Below are 24152 nucleotides of genomic sequence, written 5' to 3' on the forward strand. Positions count from 1 at the left end.
AAAGTCACTAGCCACTCAGCATTTTCACCAGCCAAAAATCCCCACACTCGCCCCCACCCAAGAAGTGTCAGTAGTATGGTGTGTGATAAAATAACATCTAATCCAATAACATCTGTCCCCACTCGAACATCCCACCCACCCAGACAGTCACACTTTACATTCTCTGTTCCTGTGTAGCTATTTGTGTAATGACAGTATAACAAGTATTGTACTTAGTCATTGTTGCAATGTACTTACTGCATTGAATTGACTCAATACCTAGGAATAAGGTCAGGGTTAGGATTAGGAATATAGTTAGGGTTATTGTTAATGTTAAGGAAGTGTAATGCGGTAAGTACACAATGAGTGTAACAATGAGTATGTAATTACAAAAACTAAGTACAAACTTAATTAAATTGTAGTTACCAATATTTGCTTTGATGTCTAGTCCTCTATTCAGTGTGTGTGTGGGGGGGAGAGAGAGAGAGAGAAAGACAGAGAGGCATCTGGGGCAGCTGTCCATGGTGCTGAGAGATAATCAACTAAGCGACCAACAGTGGCACGAGACCGCGCACAGTGATAATGTGCAGAATATTTGCGAGTGCTCTCTTGACTGAGAGGGTGGCCAGTACCGCGGGAATTTGTATAGTGTCTCGTGCCACTGTCAACTAAGATACAATTGACATCTCCGTTTGCGTCCCGGGGAGGATTTCTGTTCATCTCAAATACATATCGTCCCCAGCATGATGGGACTGTGTTAGTCTCGAGCCCTTATGCTTCTTAACCTGTTAATCTGTAGACCGTTTTCGCCTAAAGGTACATGCCTAAGTAAATGGAAGATTGCTCCACTTCTGCAAGGTCAATTTGCATGTTCTTGGTATCTAGGAACATCTAGGGACCTGGGGGTATGTATTTCCAGTGTCAGAAATATTGTGTCTGTTACTAGGCTGAGTAAATTGTAATGAATAAATTAATTATGATTTATGATTTTGATGATGATGATCAAAAATTGATACGGGTAGGAGAAAATGCTCACTGAGCTCATTCACCACCTTATTGAGATCATGTGTACAAAAAATCTAAGCAAATGAACCACGGGAAGATGATTAAACAGAAGGATTTGTAGATACAGTAATGAATGATAATCGACTTTAATTATAAATTCATATTTGACCTTGAACTTGACCTTGACCTTATTATGGCCAAATCATACATCTATGGATAGGGAAAATGCTCCTCTTTCCAATGGCAGGGTTGAATCTGGATTTAGTAATTTCTTGCGGTTTTTACGATAATTAGCATTTTCAGATAAATGTGTATTTCCGATAAATCGTATAAAACATCGGTAAAAATGAAAATATACACTTTGACTACTGTTTTTGATAGGGTTATGGTCTTTACTCTTGGCTACAAAAAAAATATTTAAAAACATTGACCTCTTAACATCCAAGGGCCCACATGTGGACGATTCTTTGCCGACCTCTAGTGGCTCGGGTGTGCATTTCTTTTAATACAATATATAGATAGAATTAAAGCCCTATTTGTTGCCTGTCGATTGCCCTTTCAGGTGACAAAATCCGTTCAGCGGTTCTCGAGTTACATGCCGATATGTGAGGCGTGCCCCAAAGTACGCAAAAGTACACATTACCACCCCCGACTCCCGGGGCTCTAGCTCCGTCAATCATTTGGCGATCTCGAAAATCTTTGCACAGGGTTGTAGCCAATGAGTGTGGCTTTCCAAGGATACCCCATGATATGATGATTGCGGATCTAATACGGTCTCTATTGATCGATTTATGATAAAGAAAAGGCTTAACAGGTTAATGTTAAATGAATGTGGCTAGCTAGCTAACAAACACCGTAATATTAGTTTAATAATACACGTTACATAATACAGGTTAGTTTGTTTAAAACATACTCACACATCCACAAATAGTCGGTGAAGGGTCTGCCTTTCTTCCCGATTGCGTGAACGTTGCGGAACATTGTAACGTTAGCCAACTGTCTTGCTAGTGTAAACTATGGATGAGTCGGTCGCACTAACCAGTTGAGCTAACAGGTCCTCCTAGTCAAATGTGAGCTATTAACGTTAACAGCATTCGTTCAGCTGTCAGCTGTCACACACGGAGGCAACACGACGCATGCGACAGGGCGAAGTGGATGGGCCAATGGAATGAGTACACTGTTCGCACCCAGTCCTCGTGGGAGTTGTAGTATTATGTAGTATCACCTGGATTGACGTAATTCACTTTAGGACTCACCTAACGCCAGCCCACTTTAGCAGGCTGGGATGGCTTAGGGTTGAAGAAAGGGTACACCAGCTTAAAATGCTACTGGTTTTTAAAGTACTAAAAGAAACGGTCCCCAAGTACCTAGTCAATTATTTTAATAAAGTAGGAGATGTCCACAAACACGCCACAAGAGGAAGCCCCACGGACCTGGTCCCGCCGAGAGTCAGGACATGCATGGGGAAAGATGCATTTTTTTACTCGGCTACAGTAATGTGGAATGCCCTGCCAACATTTATAAAACTCCTGAACTCCCCTCTCGGATTTAAATCCGCCCTAAAAACATGGCTCAGCAGCAACTCAAATTGGTCTTAAAATGTTTTTTTTTTTTTTTTTTTTTATTTATCTCTTTTATCATAACTTGGCTTTTATTTCTTTTATCATGAGTTGCTTTTAAGGGTTTGCGGATTTTCTTTTAACATTAGTTAACTGTATGAGTTGTCAGGTTAGGTGTTTTTATAAAAAAAAAATAGAATGTGTCCTGTCAGTGTACATGTCCATTTGTGTTTCTGTGCCTTTTTATGTTCCATGTATGGACCACAATGGAAACAAGCCTTGGCTTTATTGTGTTTTATCCATTTTTGACCTGCGTTATTGACACTGTTATTGTCTTGTCTTTTAAAATGTTTTTTTGTCATACGATTTGTGTCAAAATAAAGTATTCAATCAATCAATCAATTATTGCAGATGCCTTTTGTAAACTACAATGATTTCTTTTCATAGAAAAAAAGTCACCCGACACTTTGGCGGGTAGAGTGACGGAGTTACCCACCACTGCCGAATTCTACCCGCATTTGGCGGGTGTTAATGTCAAGCCCTGCACACAACTCAGTTCTTGCAGGGCTACCCAGCAATGCCCTGAACAGGCTGCAGTATGTCCAGAATTCAGTTGCTAGGGTTCTCACCCGCACCAAGTCCTGGCACCACATCACCCCCACCCTCATCCACCTCCACTGGCATCAATTTTAAGATCCTCCTCATCACCTACAAATCCCTTCACTCCCTTACCCCCCAGTACCTAGCTGACCTCCTCCATCCCCACCACCAACCTGCGCACTGTCGGTCCCAGAGCCTTCTCTGTTGCCGCACCCACCCTCTGGAACTCCCTCCCTCCAAACATCAGCAACATCCCTGGAATCATTTAAATCTCAACTCAAATCTCACCTCTTCACCAAATGTATTAATGACTGCCTGATTTCCCTCTTTTCTTTCCTTTCTTTCTGTTAAGCACCTTGGGTCTCATGAAAGGCGCTATATAAATCCAAGACTCAACTATCACCCCCTCCCCCCTGGTTCGCAACCTCGGCGTCATCCTGGACCCCAACCTCTCATTTGACCCCTGCGTCCGCTCCGCTCCTACTTTCACCTCCGCAACATCGCCAAAATCAGACACTGCCTCTCCCCCCTGCTGCTGAATCCATCATACATGCCTTCATCTTCTCCCGCCTTGATTACTGCAACTCCCTCCTCACTGGCATTACCTCCCACTCCCTCCATAGACTTCAGATGGTCAAAATTTCAGCTGCTCGCCTCCTCACAAACACCCGCTCCCGTGACCACATCACTCCTGTCCTCCACGCTCTCCACTGGCTCCCGATTAAGATAAGATAAGATAAGATATTCCTTTATTGATCCCCTTGGGGAAATTCAGGCATCATAGCAGCATGGGGGGGGGGGGGGGTACAGGTAGTAAAAACAACACAGGCAGTGTAAACAATTTGGTCAATTTGGTCAATATAATTTACTATCTGAAGAAAATATTCACATTATTCACAGTGTCACATAAGGTGCAGTATGCATAAGGTAGTGTTATAATTTACTATCTACTGAGTATACATTATTCACAGTATCACAGTATCCACTGAAATATACATTATTCACAGTATCACAGTATCCACATAAGGTGCAGTAAGCCTAAGGTAGTGTAGGTTGTCCTCCTTGGGTTCCTATAAGACCAAGATCAATGTCTGGTAGCAGTCGCTGTCGCTGCCCACTGTTGTGGAGCCTGATGGCTGCTGGTATGAAGGACTGTCCGAGGCGGTTAGTTGAGTGTCGGGGGGGAATGAGTCTGTGGCTGAACGAGCTTCTCATCTTGACTAGCTCGTCGTAGAGGGGGTGGTAGGGGTTCTCCATGATGGCAGCCAGCTTCCTTATCATCCCCCTCTCTGCCATCACCTCAAGTCTAAGTAGCTCGACTCCCACCACGGAGCTAGCCTTCCTCACCAGCTTGTTGAGCTTGTTGGTGTCCCTTGAGAGTTAAGCAACGCATCCAGTTCAAACTATCACTCCTCACCTTCAAAGCCCTCCATAGCCTGGCTCTCCCCTATCTGACTGACCTTCTCCCTTACCGCCCCACCCGATCCCTCCGGTCCTCTTCTACTGCTTCCCTCACTGTCCCGTCATCCAAACTCAAAGGTTTTGGTGATCGGGCCTTCTCATGTGCTGCACCCAGACTCTGGACCATCAGAGACTCTCCCTCACTCTCCACCTTCAAATCCTGTCTCAAAACCTACCTGTTCTCCCTAGCATTTAACCTTCCCTACCCATAACCACCCTCCTCCAACCTGTCACCCCCCTTTTCCCCTCCCCTACTGGCTCCTGTATTTTTTTTTTGTTATCTGTTACTGTGGCTCTACGTTCCTGTGCATTCATATTGTTTCCCGTTTCCCTGTGGTTCTATGTTTCGTTGTTTCTCTTTTTTCCTACTGTCAGCGACTTCGGGTTACTGAGAAGCGCTTTATAAAATAAATTAACTATTATTATTAAGAAATTTGTATTATTATTATTACATTCACACACAGACGGCGGAGGCGACCATGCAAAGTGCCTGCTCATCTGGAGCAATTAGGGGTTAAGTGTCTTGCTCAAGGACACTTCGACACACTGCCCGGGGAGGAGCCGGAATCGAACCGGGAACCTTCGGATTACCAGACGACCGCTCTACCTCCTGAGCCACCTCCTGAGCACACACACACACACACACACACACACACACACACACACACACACACACACACACACACACACACACACACACACACACACACACACACACACACACACACACACACACACACACACACACACACACACACACACACACACACACACACACACACACGCACACACGCAGATATAAACAGAAACAAAGATACACATAGATAGGCAGATACACAAACACACACAGAGACATGTAGACACAAACACACACACGCGTGTGTACGGTTATGTAAGGTGCAAAGTAATGGTATGCGGCCTGGTAATAGAAGCAAGCGTATTAGTTACAATACAGCTCTCTGTCACCCCCAGGCTAGGCTTGCCACGATAGACGGTGATACCGGTGTTGCTCCGGCTCCACCGAGTACATAACTTGCCCGTGACCCCCCACCGGTGTATGCTTTTTTTCTTTTTTATATATTTTTGCTCCCATCCCAATTTAGTCGTTATGCCAATTCCCTTCCTGGTCGTTGCGCGTATTGCTCCACTGTCGGCCTAGAGAGGGTGTAGAACTACCACATGCCTCCTCCGATACATGTGGAGTCAGCCAGCCGCTTCTTTTCACCTGACAGCGAGGACTCTCACTGGGGGAATGTAACGCGTGCAGAGGTTCACGCTATTTCCCCCCGATCCCCTCCCTGCTGAACAGGCGCCCCGACCAACCAGTAGGAACCGCAGTTTACAATGACCAGGACACATACCCCGCCGGCTTCCCACCGGCTAACACTGCCAATTGTGTTAGTAGGGACGACTGACCAAGCCGGAGGTACCACTGACAGCTGGATTCGATCCCAGAGTCTCTGCGGTGGTAGGCGAGTGCATTCTCCACTTTTTTATATAGAAATAAAACCCTTTTAGTTCATGCTCATCAAATAAAAACTCTCAAATACTAAGCGTGTTGTCAATAATACAACATTATAAACTCAAGAGTGTCTGCGCGGAGTGTCTGGCTCTAGAGACGACACGACGGCGGAGGATTCTCTGCAATATTTTGGATTCAAACCCCCGCAGCAGCTCGACTAGAGGAGCTCAGAGGACCAGTCCAAACCAGCAACAGTATGTTTGCACGATGTGCTAAATAACAGCTACATTGATCTATCAATGAACTGATAGAAGGCAATTTTCTTATTAGAACCCGATGTAAATAATGGTGCATTTTGTATAGCAGCTTTTACCCAAAGTGCTTTACAATTTTGGATCATTTTACAGATGGATCAAGTAGCCACATGATGTTAGGCGCTCTACAGACATCAATCGTAATTTTCTAAAACGTCACCAGTCTCACCGGTAATACCGGTGTTGTTGTCATGACTTTATTATTCATGGGAGGATTTCACATCACCGTGGCAACCCTACCCCAGACTACACTGGCTCCATTATGGAAGCGCACAGCTTCTGCTGCTGAGCTGCCTGCCATGTTGATCAATAGAGCATCCGTGCTCTCTGTGTGATGAAGCGTCCTAACGGCGGCTCTGCATGCTCGAGTGTGCGCAGACCTCATTATCCGGCTGGAAGTGCACGCGTTGCCTAGCAGACGACAGCGGCGAGCGTGACATGTAACTGGTCATGAGAAGGTCCCCGGTTAGAATCTGGCTCCTACCCGGGCAGCGTGTCAAAGTGTCCTTGAGCAAGACACTTAACCCCCTAATTGCTCCCGATGAGCAGGTTTGGCACCTTGCATGGGTTAGGGTTAGGGTTCTGGAAAAACGTATATATTTGCATATTTGTTTGAAGAAGCCTCCAGCCGCATGGGCAATATAATGTAAATAGAGAACGGAGTAGGGCCAAGAATGGAACCTTGGGGAACTCCTACGGTGAGGGGCATGGACTGAGAGACTATAAGTTCAGACCTCAAACTCTTCCTGAGGTTAAATGATTGGGAAACTGGGCCAATGAATGTTTGGAGACACCAGTGCCTTTCTGCTGGAATTGACCTATATCAAATCCCGCCCCCTCTTTTCTTGATCTTCCAATCACAACCTTTGCTTTCCTTGGACAAACAGTTAGGGCTTTTTCAATAGGGAGGTGTAGGCTGACGTCACTTTGGACCACGTGGTTGGTCCACCTGTTTAGGGATTTATCATTGGGAAAATGGATTATCGGCTATTGTAACAATTCTGCCTCATGAACATTGGCAAGCTTTCCATTTTTGCACAAAATGAGTTCCCTTCTACCACTAACATTATTGTTTAAGCATTCCTGGTTGAAATAAAGGTAGTTATAAGGTTTTTAATTTGTCGTTTAAAAAAGAACTACACTTACCAGTACAGGCAGTAGAACGCCTGTCATTCAGTGCTTTCACCTAATACACGTCACGGCCAGCTGATACCAAGCTAGCTAACGTTAATATTACCTAGCTAAACGTACTAGACGTTAGCAATGTCTACTGTCATGTCTATAAGTTCCCTGGCAGAATACTTTGTTGGTGAGGACAAAAGTATACAAAGAGGAGAGAACCATTTTAAATCGGGGCATGTAGAGGAGTTTCGGGAATGAGTTAAATGTGCAGGTCCTCTTCTCAGACCTGTGGTTACACTCTGGGGCAAAGCACTGCACCATGGCGGCTAGCAAACTAGCTAGCTATTAACGTTACGTAAAAAACAATAACGTTATAAACTATACACTATGTACAACAAAAAATGATTCACATTTACAGTGATTTAATATGCAGCGAAATAATGATTATATACGATTTAAATATATAAATACAAATATGGTAACGTGGTTGTGGCTGGTGGTTGGCTTTAGAGATAAATGGTTATGATCACCAGAGCACTAGTGTTGGGTGAAACAGATACTAGCCACAGATTCAGGGTCAGTTATTTCCCCATTGTACGAATTGTTAAGCTTATGGATTGTAAGGGAAATCTGATCCTAGGTCTGCGACTAAAGCCAGGAGTCTACGCTGTGGTGAGCGCCAAATGGCAGTGCAGTTTCTCAGTGAACGAAAACAACAAACGTTGTTATTTTCTACCTTTACGATTAATTGTGAATATTTTCATGTTGAGCTATATAGATTGTGGATGAATACGCACAGAAAGGTACACCATGCAAATGTTCATTTGTTTTAAACGAGACAATTTAGAAATGGGCAATGGGGAAATACATTGCGTTTTCAAGAGGGTGGACCGCGGGCGGCTGGGCGGCGTAGCGGAGATTGCGCTCGTCACCAATGCAAGAGACTCCGGTATCGAATCCCAGTCTCAGCATTGCCTCCGGCTTGGGCCGGCCGTCGTACTGGCTCATTTGGCAGAGTCAGCGGGTGGAAGTCGATGGGTGGGGATTGGACGTTGTGGACAGCGACCCCTACAGGTCGGTTGGGAGACGCCTGCACAGCAGAGACAGGAAGTGGCGAGGGTAGTGTGAGCCTCCCACGCGTTACTCCTCGCCACTGAGAAAGATGCGACAGGCTGCCTCCTCGTGTGCCGGAGGGAACACGTGATGCAAGGCTTCTATCCTCTCTACAACCGGCCAGTGGGGGGCATAGTCGAGCATCGTTCAAGACAGGGGAGGGGAGAATTGGATACACGAAATTGGGATGGGAGAAAAATAGAAAATAAGGAGAAAAAGTGGATAACAAAAAAAGAGGGTGGACCACGGAGAAACGGCAATGACGCAACCACTACACCAATCAATCAATCAATCAATCAAACCTCCCTATTGCAAGGACTGAGCATCCCGTCAACAGTCATGTTGAGTCGCTTGATTGATTGAAAACTTTATTAACAGATTGCAGAATGGGTACAATACAGTACAGCTCAATACACACAATTGTTAAGGGGATGCAGACCAGAGAAAGACTTTCGTCTTGTTTACACCAGAGTCCCCCATTTTCAATTCATCAGGACATATATGACATACATGACATACAGATAGACAGTACTGCTGTGGGGGGGGGGGGGGGGGGCTGTACATTGGAGGTGGTTCGGTGGGTGGGGTGGGGGGGGGGGGGGGTTGGTCAGGAGGGGTGGGGGGGAACACTGTACAACTGTACAAGCAAAACTTTACATTGGAATATTGACAACCATACTTGGTCATTTACTGTACATTGGAGGGGATTGGGGCTAGGACATTTACATGGGCCAGTTTCGAATTGCAGTCTCCTGTAGGTGTTCTTTGAGAAAGTTTTTGAAAGTGGGTAGTGATTCACATTCCTTTACAGCTTTGGGTAGGGCGTTCCACATTGATGTGGCATAATTACGAAACGTGTTTAGGCCCTTGTTTGAGCCAAATCTGGGTTTAACATGATTTGTGGAGCTCCCTCTGGTGTTGTGATCGTGGTATTCACTGACCTTTGGGAAGTATTTTGACATGTACATGGGTACCTTGGTCGTGTAGTGTATCTTGTAGACCAGGCCCATTGCAAGTTGCTGTACTCTGTCGTCTACTCTAAGCCATCCTAGGTTGTCAAAGTGGGCAGGGGTGAGGTGGGTTCTAGGAGTAAGGTCAAGCAGTAGTCTGATCAGTTTGTTTTGAGATGTTTGTTTTAGCGCCTTTGAGGTGCTTTGGTGCCATGAGGTGCAAGCATAGTCGTAGTACCCTTGTATGAGTGCTCCTGCCAGAGTCTTCAGGGTGTTCTTGTTTACCAGAGAGGAGATCCGGTACAAGAATCGAGTTCGTTGGTTGACTTTTTTTATTACATTGGATGCCATTTTGTCACAGGAAAGATTAGCCTCTAGGATGGAGCCCAGGTAGGTAATTTGTTATCTGATCAGTGATCAGGGGTGTAAAAAGTACCCAGAAATTATACTTAACCCTTTCACTGCCACACAACAGCCGGTTAACCCTTTCACTGTGACAATACAGAAGGTTAGCCCTTTACACAACCGACGGCGATGCTCCATCATTAGCATCATTAGCTCCACGATGCTAATGATGGAGCATCGCCGTCGGTTGTGTGATAGTAAAGGGTTAACGTTCTGTCATGTGGCAGTGAAAGGGTTAAGTGAAAGTATGGGTACCGTCTCAAAATCTCACTCAAGTAAAAGTCAGAGTATCTGGGCTAAAAACACACTTGAATAAAAGTTTAAAAAAAATCTACTTTTAAATGTACTTAAGTACCAAAAAGTTAAAGTAAAAAAATTTTTTCTGACTGTCGGTAGTTTAATCAAAGATCCCCACTTTCTAGTCTTGCACAAGGACCAATCAGCATGGGTATGGGCGGGTTCATTTTCCGGTGATGGGGATTTGATTGGCTGTTTTTAAATAAAGTGCGGCAGCAGGATTAATAACCTTAACGTTAGTTCGGCCAGAGAAACAAATATACTAATTAAAATTGTTGGACCTGCGAGATTTGTACTTTGTACTTTGTAGGTCTGCATTTAAAATGTAAGGAGTAAAACGTATGTTTTTTTTCTCTGAAATGTAATTGAGTAAAAGTACAAAGTATACAAACCTAATAATACTCGAGTAAAGTACAAATCCCCCAAAAAAGTACTTAAGTATTGTAACGAAGTACAATTACTCAAGTACTTTACACCCCTGCCGGCGACCATGTGGAGGTGGTGGACATACGCTTCATACAACAAAGAGAGCCACTTATACATATGGAGACATCCTGCTAATCTCTCTATCTCCTCTTATCTTGTGTTCTTGCTGGTGACCATGGTTACGGCAGCACCCCCAGTCGCCGGGCCTTATTTAACTTGAGTGAGTCAGAGCTGATTAGGGATGGGTACCTTTCACATTTGAACCGATACCGGTACCTGTGAATCGATACCGGTACCCAACGGTACCTTTTTTCGGTACTTTAGTCTCAAGAAATTTAATTTACCTACCTCAGTCGTAAAAAAAAAATCCAAACTTCAAATAACTACAATTTCGACAGTTTTCGGCTTGCCATTGCTCCGACTGCTTTGTTGTTGAATCAAGTCAAATCCTAGGTAAGCATATATTGTGCGTGTGAACGTTGACATGAAAAAAAAAAAAAAAAAAAATCTTTAATTTTTTTTTGGTTTCTCACTTGATTCGATACTCGGTAGTACCGACGTGTTTCGGTTCGGTACCTCAAAAGTACAGAATTCGGTACCCATCCCTAGAGCTGATGGACTCCACGCGGCTAGGATTGGTGACACGACAACACTGTGTTCATTCCATACGATGCCTACTGGGCCTCACTGCCGGACCACGGGACGGACGGACGGACGGACGGACGGACGCACACACACAATCATGTGTACATACATACACACATATAACAGCATGTGGTCCTGTACACACACACACACCTGACAGCATAATGGTCCTGCACACAAACACACACATAACAGCATGTGGTCCTGCACACACACACACACACACACACACACACACACACACACACACACACACACACACACACACACCCCCCCCCCCCCCCCCCCCACACCTGGCTGCATAATGGTCCTGCACACACACACAAACACACACACACACATAACAGCATGTGGTCCTACACACACACACACACACACACACACACACACACACACACACACACACACACAAGCATGTGTACATACATACACACATATAACAGCATGTGGTCCTGTACACACACACCTGACAGCATAATGGTCCTGCACACACACACACACACACACACCTGACAGCATAATGGTCCTGCACACACACACACACACACACACACACACACACCTGACTGCATAATGGTCCTGCACACAAACACAACAGCATGTGGACATGCATACACACATGAACACATACACGTGACAACATGTGGTCCTGCACACACACACACACACACACACACACACACACACACACACACACACACACAACAGCATGTGGACATGCATACACACATGAATACACACACGTAACAGCATGTGGTCCTGCACACAAACACACACACACAACAGCATGTGGACATGCATACACACAACAGCATGTGGACATGCATACACACACACACACGTGACGTGATAGCATGTGGTCCTGCACACACACACACACACACACACACACACACACACACACACACACACACATGCAGAAGTACACACAGAAGCAGCAGCATGCAGCAGTCTCACAGGCCCATAGGAAAACTATATTGAGGCCAAGGTATGGATCGTCAGGAAGGCTGAGCAGAGCAGCATGTACGTATACAAAAAAAAGGGTGTGAAAGATTCTCTGTGTGTGAAAGAGAGAGCTAGAGAGAGAGAGAAGATGAATTATGGAGGCGGCCAGAGCACAGGCAGGAAGCATCCATGACTCAGCCTTCTGAGGAACGAGGGAGGAGAGGAGAGGGGAGGGGAGAGGAGGGGGGTTGCAGCAAACGAATCCTTCATAAGAAGGAAAACAGCATTACTCTAGAAGGTTCTTCTGACAGGGGAGTTTAGCGCTTCAAAACTAGAGTCTTCCGACACAGAGGAGTAGTCCAGGACGCTGAGGTCGATCCCCGGCGTGAGACAGCAGATGTTGATCCTTGTTGTCCCCGAGCCCCTGCCTCCCGGAGTGAGGGTTATGTACAGTAGAGCATTCACTATATGCCTTTTGATACACGGTCATAGCGGCCACCGTACCGACTACCGTTTAATGTGCACCCTCGGTAGAGCCTGTGTTAAGCCATGTGTCGTGGTAATAAATATAATACTTTATCAAGTATTCCCTCCGTCTGGTCATTCAACATGGTGTCAGAAGTCAAAGCGGACATACTGGATTACGCACGTTTTGAGAAGGACAAAAAAATGTATAAAAGCAAGGAATGATTTATCGACTGAGTGAGGATAACAAGCTAACGTTGAACTTGTAGCCTACTAATAATTAGCCACGCACAGACAGTGTCGTCGTGGCAGACGGATTCCGCAGACCCTGGTATTTGATGGGAACATCGCGGAGAACTGGCGAGTGTTTGAACAAGAGTATGACATGTTCATTGCGGCGGCACACTCTGAAAAAGCAGCACACACACAGGCGTAATTATTCTACTCAATCTGGCAGGATCAGAAGCCATTGAACGTGAGAGATCATTCACATATACGCAGCGGAAGTAAGAGCACCCAGTGAAGGTGGAAACGTCACCACTCCCGTGGAGATAAAAAGGAGAACCCAGTATGTTGAACCTCGTCCACCCGTGCGGTCCATCGGCGGACCGCAAATGACATCACGTCATAAATCAATCTCTCCAGACTGTTTGACAAAAGTATAGTTTTTTTTGTCAAGCCATGTCTATGCGTATGGTAACACACCAGCGTAGCCAAGTTAGGATCGAGGAATGCAGATCCTGTGAGGTCCGACCCATCTGTAATATACCGTAATTCCTCTAATAGTAACCTCTATTCTATTAAAATCCGGGTCTCTATTAATATCCGGGTGCGCTGTTGAGCTAAGCAATTATAAGCCGGCCTCCTAATACAAGCCGGGGTTACTATTAGAGGAATTACGGTACCCCTAATATTGGAGGAAAAACAAAAACACAGGCACAAATAGTGGTGCCGACATATACCAGTGAAACATGAAACATAAAAACCCACCCTCCCCTCCCTTTCTCTACATCTATATTCTACCCTGCTAACCTTATTGGTTAGCCTTAGGTCCGTGTCTTCCAGGTCTTCTAGGACGAGTAGAGCCTGAGTGCCAGCTGTTTTGGGTATAAATGTGGGCAGAGCATTGTTCAAAATAAAAAAAAGTTAAAGAAATAATATATATAACAAAAGAGTTTGGATAAGGAGATTCCCATAGGAATTGGCAAGGATATCCAACAGTTCAAGATAAATTAAAGTCAAGCATCCGCCTTTAACCACAGTTACCCTAATAGTTCTGGCTTTGTCCTCAAATTTACTGATAAGGTAGCAAGAAAACAAGCGTAGTTAGACACTAATTAAATATGGGGAAAAGCTGTGTCTTACATAATGTATAGAGTTCCTATTTATTTTACACAGCATTCAACTAAAATAAAATAACACGTGGGGGCAAAAAAACAAACAGGCCTATCCTATACTTATAACCCAAGCAGAGCATACAAGTGAGGTAAATTCTATAAACATAATTAGAATGGAGACATGGTTAATTACATTTGCTTTTTTCCCCCTTGCTCTCATGCACTAATGAAATATTCCCGGTGTCATTTTCCCCTCCCTGAAACGCAGCACTTGCATATACATGGCCATGTGATACAGAATAGTCAACATGATTAACAGAATTACTTGGTGATAGCTTGTTTATTTTTTATTTTTTTTATGTTTATCCACAATGGATATAATTTGTTATAATATACAGTATAAGTATAATTTATGTGGCCCCTGTCCGGCCAATAACGGCAGCATCCTGTTCCATACTGTTCATATTGTGTTGAGGTCTGGGGGAATGTATATAAAACCAATATAGATCCTATTATTAAACTACAGAAAAGAGCTATTAGAATAATAAACAAAGCTAGTTACCTTGAATCGACCAACCATTATTCATAAAGTCCTACATTTTGGGAGTTAAACTATGGAATAGCCTTAGTGACGGGTTGAAGTTGTGTACTTCTCAGGGGAGATTTAAAAAAGCCTTAAAAAATGTAATAATTCAGGAGTACAGTTGAGTAAAACATCAAACATTTGTTTTATAAATATCTTGCAGCATATTTTAAGTATTTAAAAAAAGAAATGTATCCACTTTTTCTCCTTATTTTCTATTTTTCTCCCATCCCAATTTCGTATCGCCAATTCTCCCCTTCAATTCTCCCCTCCCCTGTTGTTACATCCCAATGTATATATTCCCCAGTGTGTGTCTCCATGTGTGTGTGTTCTCCATTTTTCTTTCCTCCCTCCAGCCATTGTTCCCTCCACCATTGGTCCCTGCCAGGCCTGCCCTTCCATTACCCAGCACAGCACCGATTGGTGGATGGTTTTCCAGACTCCAACACTCAATCAACACCACCCAATCATGGATCACCACACACCTGTTAAAACATGGCTTCTCACTTCAGTCACTCTCTCTCTCTCTGGCATGAGGCTAGGCCTAGTGTGATTTTGTAACCTTGACTTTGACAATATTGCATTTCGTTTATTGGCCTTTGTGCTTAGTGGAAATTGCCTTGTGTGTGTATGGCCACAGAGAGAGCATTGCTAGTTATAGTTTGTTTTTGTATATATTCTGCCTTTGTTTTATGTATCATTAATGTGTTTTTCTCTCTTTCTCAGGAAGCACAGATGGGGTGAGCTGCCATTTCCTTCGGATATTGTTTTCTCCTGTTTTGGTTAGGTAAGAGTAGTTTAGGTAATGTATTTTCTTTTACCATAGATTAGATTGGGTTTATTTGGAGTATAGTGGTGTTTGTTTGTTGTTTTGGCCTGGGCTCACCCTTGAGCTACATGTGCTTCCTTTGCATCTATCAATAAATATCATTGTTGTTTACAAACGTGGTCCATCTTTTCTGTCAACCAACTGTTATGTTACAGCCCTTTACCCTTAGACTCACAGGGGTCGTAACATAAATGGGGGCTCTGCCTGGATCTTGTAACCCGTGTTCAATTGTTGGTTGATGGATTTGGTGAACTGTGTTTGTTTACACTTGTATAGTGATTAATTAATTTGTGTGTAAAAATGGCATTTGTGTAAAAAAATGGCAGTTAGTACTTTTGATCTGGGGAAATTCTTGAGCAATCCTACTTGGGAAGCGCTGGATAGCTGCCGCAAGGCAGACTTAGTGGAGATTGCCACACATTTTAAACTCTCGGTTCAACAAAAGCATCTTAAGCAGGATATCAGGTGTCTTGTGGTAGATAAGCTGTTGGAGCAGGGGACGCTTGTTTTACCTGTGGTCTCTGATGAACATGCAAGTCCTCCTGGTGAACCTACGGAAGCACAGCCTTCTGAGGAGCAAGCTCATGGTGCTGAGAAGGCAGGTGTGAAAGTCACATTGCCACATTTTCACTTGGCCTCTCCTGTGTCATCTGGGTCTCGAGAAGGGGCCCAGGTCAAGGTTAGAATAGCCCGTCTCCAGATGGAGGCTCAGGAGAAGGCACAAGCACGTGAGGCAGAGTATCGGCTTCGTAGAATGGAGCTTGAGGCGGAAAATGAAAGGGCTGTTAACATCCGTAGGTTGGAGCTTGAGGTGGAAAAAGAGCTCAGACTGCGGGAGTTGGAGATGGGAGTCCAAAGGAGTGAATCCAACTCTGCTACACCGACTCCTCCACAAGGCCCGGGTATGTCCTCCTCCACAGCTTATTCATCACACACTTTTGATATAAGTAAACACATTGCTTTGGTGCCTCCGTTCCGAGAGACAGAAGTTGATACTTATTTTAATGTGTTTGAGCGTATTGCTGCTTCATTGCGCTGGCCAAGAGAGGTCTGGCCTTTGTTGCTTCAATGCAAATTGACTGGTAAAGCCCAAGAGGTTTGTTCAACACTTTCCCTAGAAGGTAGTTTACTGTATGATACTGTGAAGGCTGCCATCCTTCGTGCATATGAGCTTGTGCCCGAAGCTTATAGGCAGAGGTTTCGCAGTCACAAGAGAGCTGTCAACCAGACCTTTGTAGAGTTTGCTAGAGAGAAGGGAACTCTCTTTGATAAATGGTGTGCAGCAAGCAAGGCCTCAGATCTTAACTCTCTCAGAGAACTCATTCTATTAGAAGAGTTTAAGAATCGTTTGCCAGAGCGTATTGTCGTTTACCTGAGTGAGCAGAAAGTGTCCACTCTGCAGCAAGCTGCTGTATTAGCTGATGAGTTTGCGCTAACCCATAAAACTGTGTTTGTAGATAGGCGTGACTCGTTTCTCCCCCATGATTTCTCTCAGAGACATTCTGTGCCCAACCATCCAGAATTCACACACCCCCGACCAAAAATGTCACCTCCACGCTCAAAAGAGGAGCGGACATGTTACTACTGTCATAAATCTGGTCATGTTATTTCTGACTGTTTAACATTGAAACGTAAGCAGCAACCGTCCTCTCAGAACTTTAGGCAACCCAAAGGGGTTGGTCTGATTAAAATGGCACCTGGTTCCGATCAACAGATGCACAATGATCAGGATGTTCTCGATCCTTGTTTCAGGCCATTTACTTCCAAGGGTTTAGTTTCCTTGACAGGGGATCCAAAAGATCAGTGTACAGTTCAGATCTTACGAGATACTGGAGCCTCACAATCCTTTATCCTCTCTGATGTACTACCTCTGTCTGAGAAATCTTCCTGTGGTTCTAGTGTCCTAGTTCAAGGTATTGAGATGGGTTTCGTGCCAGCCCCGTTACACTGTATTCATGTACAATCTGATTTGGTCACTGGTTTCTTTAAAATAGGGGTGAGACCAGTTAAAGGCATTTCCTTTATCATGGGAAATGATTTAGCTGGAGGACAGGTGAACGCTGTGCTGGAAGTGTTCACCCAGACACAGATTCTCTGCCTGATGACTTGTCACAGAACTTCCCTGAAGTTTTTTCTGCAAGTGTTGTCACTCGGGCTCAATTGAAAAAGAGAGGTGATGAAATTAATTTGTCTGACTCTGTTTTTGCTTCAGCCTTTGTCAGGGAGGAGTTGCTGGCTCCAACTTCTGATACCGCTGACAAACCACCGACTCATAGTAAGGTACCCCCACAGACAACTGTAACTAGTTCCGACGCATTGAAGTTACCCGTTACTCGTGAAATGCTAATTACTGCCCAGAAGGCTGACCCTTCTCTTGCAAAATGTTTCTCTTCTCTTGAAACAGAACAGAGGAGAGAGTTGCATTCTTATTTTGTGGATGAAGGAGTTTTGATGCGTACATGGAGGTCCCATGGTACTAGACTGGCAGAGCATGCACAATCGGAGATAGGGCTACCAGATCAGGTACCAGACTGGAGCACTGTTTATCAGATTGTTGTCCCTGCAGTTTATCATCAGCATGTACTGTTCTTGGCCCATGACCACCCTTGGTCTGGACACTTGGGAGTCACTAAAACATACAACAGAATACTTCAACATTTCTTTTGGCCCGGTTTGAAGTCCGATGTAGCACAGTACTGTCGTACCTGTAGTACTTGTCAGATCACCGGAAAGCCAAACCAGGTAATTCCACCTGCTCCCCTCTGTCCTATACCAGCGGTCGGTGAACCATTTGAACATGTCATAGTTGACTGTGTTGGTCCGTTGCCAAAGACCAAAGCCGGCAATCAGTTTTTGTTGACAATAATGTGTACCGCCACCCGTTTCCCTGAGGCTATCCCTCTTCGCAGAATTACAGCGCCTGTAATAATTAAGGCTTTGACGAAGTTCTTCTCCACGTTTGGACTGCCTAAGGTAGTACAAACTGACCAAGGCACCAACTTCCTGTCTAGGTTATTTGAGCAAGTGTTACAGTCCCTGGGTATCCGACATATAGTGTCCAGTGCCTACCACCCTGAAACTCAGGGGGCTCTAGAACGTTGGCATCAGACCTTAAAGTCCATGCTGCGTAAATATTGCTTAGACACAGAGAAAGATTGGGATGAGGGTGTCCCCCTTGTTCTATTTGCTGCGCGAGAGACCATACAGGAGTCTCTTGGTTTCAGTCCTGCTGAGCTCGTTTTTGGGCACACTGTTAGAGGGCCTCTGAAAGTTCTTAAAGAACGGTTCATGTCAAAGGGTGCCAGCACACCCACTAATGTTCTAGATTTTGTTAGCCAGTTTCGAGAGCGACTGCATCAGGCGTGCTCTCTCGCAAAAGAAGCGCTCTCTTCTTCCCAGAGAACTATGAAACGGCACTATGACGAGAAAGCTGTTTCTCGATCTTTCCAGCCAGGTGATAAGGTTCTAGTCCTGTTACCTATCCTTGGTTCTGCTCTTTCCGCTCGTTTTTCCGGACCGTATGCAATAGACAAGAAAATAAGTGATACAGACTATGTAGTTCGCACCCCTGATCGTAAACGTCACTCTCGTGTTTGCCACATCAATATGCTTAAACCATATTTTTCCAGAGATAGTGTGCAGGTGAAGACCTCAGACCAGACAGCCGGACTGGCCGTCTCTGCTGTTGCCTCAACTCCAATAGTTCCGGACTCTCCTGACGTTAGTGGTGAGGATGTAGATGGCTTAGAGTTGCGCAATGCAGCCCATCAGGGTGCTAGATTGTCCAACACTGAGATGTTATTGAACCAGCCCACTCACTTAGCACACTTACCTGAGGAGCAGCGAGAGGACATCACAAATTTGATTCAGGCCTACATGGCTCTGTTTGGTGATGTTCCCTCCTGTACTTCTGTATTGGCCCATGATATTAATGTTAACAATGCTGTGCCTATCAAGCAACATGCATACCGTGTTAACATCACCAAGAGAGCCATGATGCAACAGGAGGTTGACTATTTGTTAAAACATGGTTTAGCCAAGCCAAATTGCAGTCCCTGGAGTTCACCTTGCTTGTTAGCTCCCGAATCGGATGGAACTCCTAGATTTTGTACTGATTTCCGAAAGGTAAATGCTGTCACCGTGCCTGATTCCTTCCCACTGCCCCGCATGGAAGATTGTATTGACAACCTTGGATCTGCCACCTATGTTAGCAAACTAGATTTGTTATAGGGTTACTGGCAGGTCCCTTTGACCCCCCGTGCCTCGGAAATCTCTGCGTTTGTTACTCCTGACAATTTTTTGCAATATACTGTGATGCCTTTTATACTGTGATGCCACCACAATCAGCGCCTCATGCGTTGGGCGCTCATAGTGCAAAATTATAACCTCAGCATAAAGCATAAGAAGGGGTCTGAGAATGTGTTGGCGGATGCTCTATCTCGGAGTTAAATCTCTCGTGCGGTCGACTTGTTTGTTGACTGGTCCATTGTTGTAACCACAGCTTATTTTTGTTTTTTTCATAGCTCTTTACTTTGGAGTACCAGTTATCTCGGAGATGAGGATCTCGTTGTTAAAGAAAAACATGTTTGGTTGGTGTCAAACATGTTTTTGTCTTATGTATGGGGGTGTTACATCCCAATGTATATATTCCCCAGTGTGTGTCTCCATGTGTGTGTGTTCTCCATTTTTCTTTCCTCCCTCCAGCCATTGTTCCCTCCACCATTGGTCCCTGCCAGGCCTGCCCTTCCATTACCCAGCACAGCACCGATTGGTGGATGGTTTTCCAGACTCCAACACTCAACACCACCCAATCATGGATCACCACACACCTGTTAAAACATGGCTTCTCACTTCAGTCACTCTCTCTCTCTGGCATGAGGCTAGGTCTAGTGTGATTTTGTAACCTTGACTTTGACAATATTGCATTTCGTTTATTGGCCTTTGTGCTTAGTGGAAATTGCCTTGTGTGTGTATGGCCACAGAGAGAGCATTGCTAGTTATAGTTTGTTTTTGTATATATTCTGCCTTTGTTCATTGTTCAATGTATCATTAATGTGTTTTTCTCTCTTTCTCAGGAAGCACAGATGGGGTGAGCTGCCATTTCCTTCGGATATTGTTTTCTCCTGTTTTGGTTAGGTAAGAGTAGTTTAGGTAATGTATTTTCTTTTACCATAGATTAGATTGGGTTTATTTGGAGTATAGTGGTGTTTGTTTGTTGTTTTGGCCTGGGCTCACCCTTGAGCTACATGTGCTTCCTTTGCATCTATCAATAAATATCATTGTTGTTTACAAACGTGGTCCATCTTTTCTGTCAACCAACTGTTATGTTACAGCCCTTTACCCTTAAGACTCACAGGGGTCGTAACACCTGTCTTGAACGTTGCTAGACTATGCCTCCCACTGGTCGGCTGTAGTGAGGATAGAAGCCTTGCATCACGTGTCCCCTCCGGTACACGAGGAGGCAGCTTGTTGCATCTTTTCACCAGACAGCGCGGACTCTCAGTGGCGAGGAGTAACGCGTGGGAGGCTCACGCTGCCCCCGATACTTCCTGTCTCTGCTGTACAGGCGGCCTAAATTCTTTTTTTTTATCCACTTTTTCTCCCATTTTCTATATTTCCCCCATCCCAATTTCGTATCATCCAATTCAACCCTCCCCTGTCACCGACGCGGTTTCTTGCCTCCCACAAGCCGGCTGCAATGTGGACTAAGTCATACATAGCACAAGTCCCCTCCGGTACTTGAGGTAACAGCAGTCGCATCTTTTCACCTGCGCAGCTCGATCTCTCAGTGGCGAGGAGTAACGCGTGGGAGGCTCACGCTGCCCCTGACACTTCCTGATTCTACTGCACAGGCGCACCAACCGACCTGTAGGAGCGCTGTCCACAACGCCCGATCCCCACCCATCAGTTTCCCACCCCCTAATACGGCCAATGTGTATTAGTACGGACGACCAGCTAAACTGAAAGCAAATGTGGAGCGCTGGGCTCGAACTGTCGAGCCCAGCGTCTCCAGCATTTCGTGGCGAGCGCCTTGCCCACTACGCCACGTAGCCGCCCAGGCGGCCTAAATTCTTATCCCAACCCATGTTTGCTTCCGTGTTCGCGTTTTGCGCTCTGATTGGCCACTGACGTTTCTGGTCGCGCCTATCGTGTGACGGCAAGTTCTTTCGCCGGTTAAGCTTAGGCACTCTTTCGAAGTTGGTTAAGGTTAGAGTTTGTCTTAGAGCAGGGCGATATCGTGTGACGGCAAGTTCTTTTTCACACAGGGGCTGTTTGGTCCGGACTTTCGGACCAGAATTCGATAGTCCGGTTTTTCGGGTGTGTGTGAATGCGTGTCGAACTCGGTTCGCGGACCAAACAGGCGAACTCTGGTCCGCCTGAAAACGTCGGTCGCGGTTCGCTTCATCGGACCAAACGCGAACCAAATATAGGAAGTGATTATTATTACCACTGCTCGCAGCACTCACTGCAAAACAAGCACACTGCATCTATCTCTCTCTCTATCTATCTCTCTATCTCTCTATCTATATATCTAACTGTGCATCTTGGGAAGAAGGAAGAAAAAACGCGGCTTATTATTATTACCGAGGCGCACGGCATTGGATCAATGGATCAATGCCACGTCAATACTATTATTACCTTACCACTGCTCGCAGCATTCATTCACTGCAAAACAAGCACACTGCATCTATCTCTCTATCTATCTATATATCTGTGCATCTTGGGAAGAAGGAAGAAAAAACGCGGCTTATTATATTATTAATAAAACAGCTACTTGTGGGCACTCCTAAAAACACTGTGGTCTACAAGTTGTTTAGCAAGAGGATGGTGGTAATGTGCTTCAATAGAACAATGGATCAATGCCATGTCAAAACTCGCCTCCGCAGACAGTCCACACACAGACACACACACACGCACGCGCGCGCACACACAGGCTCGCAGCCACACACACATTTCCACTGTCCAATAGACAAGCGCCCTTTTCGACCGCGTGACATTGTTCAGAAGGTTCGGTGCGCCTCACAGATTTCTATGTGAACGCAGGCGAACCAAATGAAGAATGCAACAATGTTGCAACTTCACCACCAGAACCGCACCGAGTCCACCAAAACTATACTGTATGTGAAAGCGACCTTAGGCACTCTTTCGAAGTTGGTTAAGGTTAGAGTGTGGATCGTAGGCGTTAGGTAGTTTGCTGCTGGTCGAGGCGGAAATGGTCGCGTCACGCGATTGGGCGCACATGTCACATGACCAGAAACGTCAGTGGCCAATCAGATCGCAAACATGCAAACATGGGTTGGGATAAGAATAGACGCGTACAGGCATCACCCAACCGACCTGTAGGAGTTGCTGTCCACAACGTCCCATCGACTTTCCACCCGCAATTGAGATAGTATGACGACTGGCCAAAGCCGCAGGCAATGCCGACTCTGGGAGTTTTGACCGGAGTCTCTTGCATTGGTGACGAGCGCAATCTCCGCTACGCCACCCAGTCGCCCCAGTATTTTTTTTTATATTAAAATATATTTAGTTTTTAAGAATTGTAAAGGATAGGCAAAAAATAGTACATGGATCCGCTAAGTACTACTTTAAGTTTTGTATTGCAGTATCATTCCCTATTACAGATTGTTGACAGAATTGGCTATGGGGCGACAATAATATATGTAGGAGGCATGAATTCCATCTTTAGCCTTTGGCTTGTTTATTCATTCATAGTGATTCATAGCAGCACAGCACATGGGCACTCCTCTCCGTGAGAGGCAGATGTGGTAAGAAGATAGAGGGGGAGGGAACAAAGGCTTAAATACTCCCAACCTGGCGTAGACAGTAGAAGCTCCGCCTATAGCGCCCTCCGGTGGACACAGATATATATGCAGTCATGGGAGCAGTAGAGTACAGTTACAGTTAGTTACAACCCTACATACAACCTCTAAATTCAACACAGATTATAGGCTTTGTTTATAAGTGAGCTAAATTATATATAGGGTTACATCATTACTAAAGAAAAAAAAAGTGTAGACTACTATTCCTCTCAGTGCTTCCATCAGAATAGCCGGTGTTCGCCAGTAGTAAGAGTTATAATGACGCACACAGTGTACTTTACCGACGCCGGATGAAGTCCATCGCTCTGTCTGGATTGTCAAATACTCGCGGGGTATTTCCATCGATAAATATTTTTATTAGTGCAGGGTACAGCATGCCAAACTTAATCCGCGCTCGTGGAGGGCTTTTTTGCATTGGTAGAAAGCCTCTCGCTTCTTCTGTGTCTCCTTGGAGAAGTCCGGGAACATCATTACCCGTTTGTCGTCCCACATGATCCGCTTCTTTTTCTTCGCCGCATCCAGAACCTTTTGCCGATCTTGAAATCGGAGAAAACTAACGAGTATAGTACAGGCTTTGCCATTCGCTTTAGTTGACAGATGTTTGCCTATTGTTTGGAGCCTGTGCGCTCTTTCCATTTCAAAACCGCCCGGAGGGAGGTCAATATCCAGGGTGGTTGAGATAAACATATTCATGAATGTGATCATATTGCCATTCTTCTCGACTCCCTCTGGTATTCCATACAAATCTCAAATTGTTCCTTCTGTCTCGGTCTTCAGCTTTGGCAAGTTTATCCGTCAGCATTTCTATATCGTGTTTTGTGGCTGGTGGGTC

The 24152-nt window shown here is 45.0% G+C and overlaps 1 protein-coding gene across 1 annotated transcript in view; it reads right to left on the reverse strand.

Annotated features, from left to right (window-relative positions):
- LOC311229533 (inositol 1,4,5-trisphosphate-gated calcium channel ITPR1-like) overlaps window positions 1-24152 on the reverse strand; it is a 323615-nt gene that overhangs the window by 8729 nt on the left and 290734 nt on the right.

Source organism: Notolepis coatsorum (assembly GCF_963971535.1).
Source record: "Notolepis coatsorum genome assembly, chromosome: 6".
NCBI lineage: Eukaryota > Metazoa > Chordata > Actinopteri > Aulopiformes > Paralepididae > Notolepis > Notolepis coatsorum.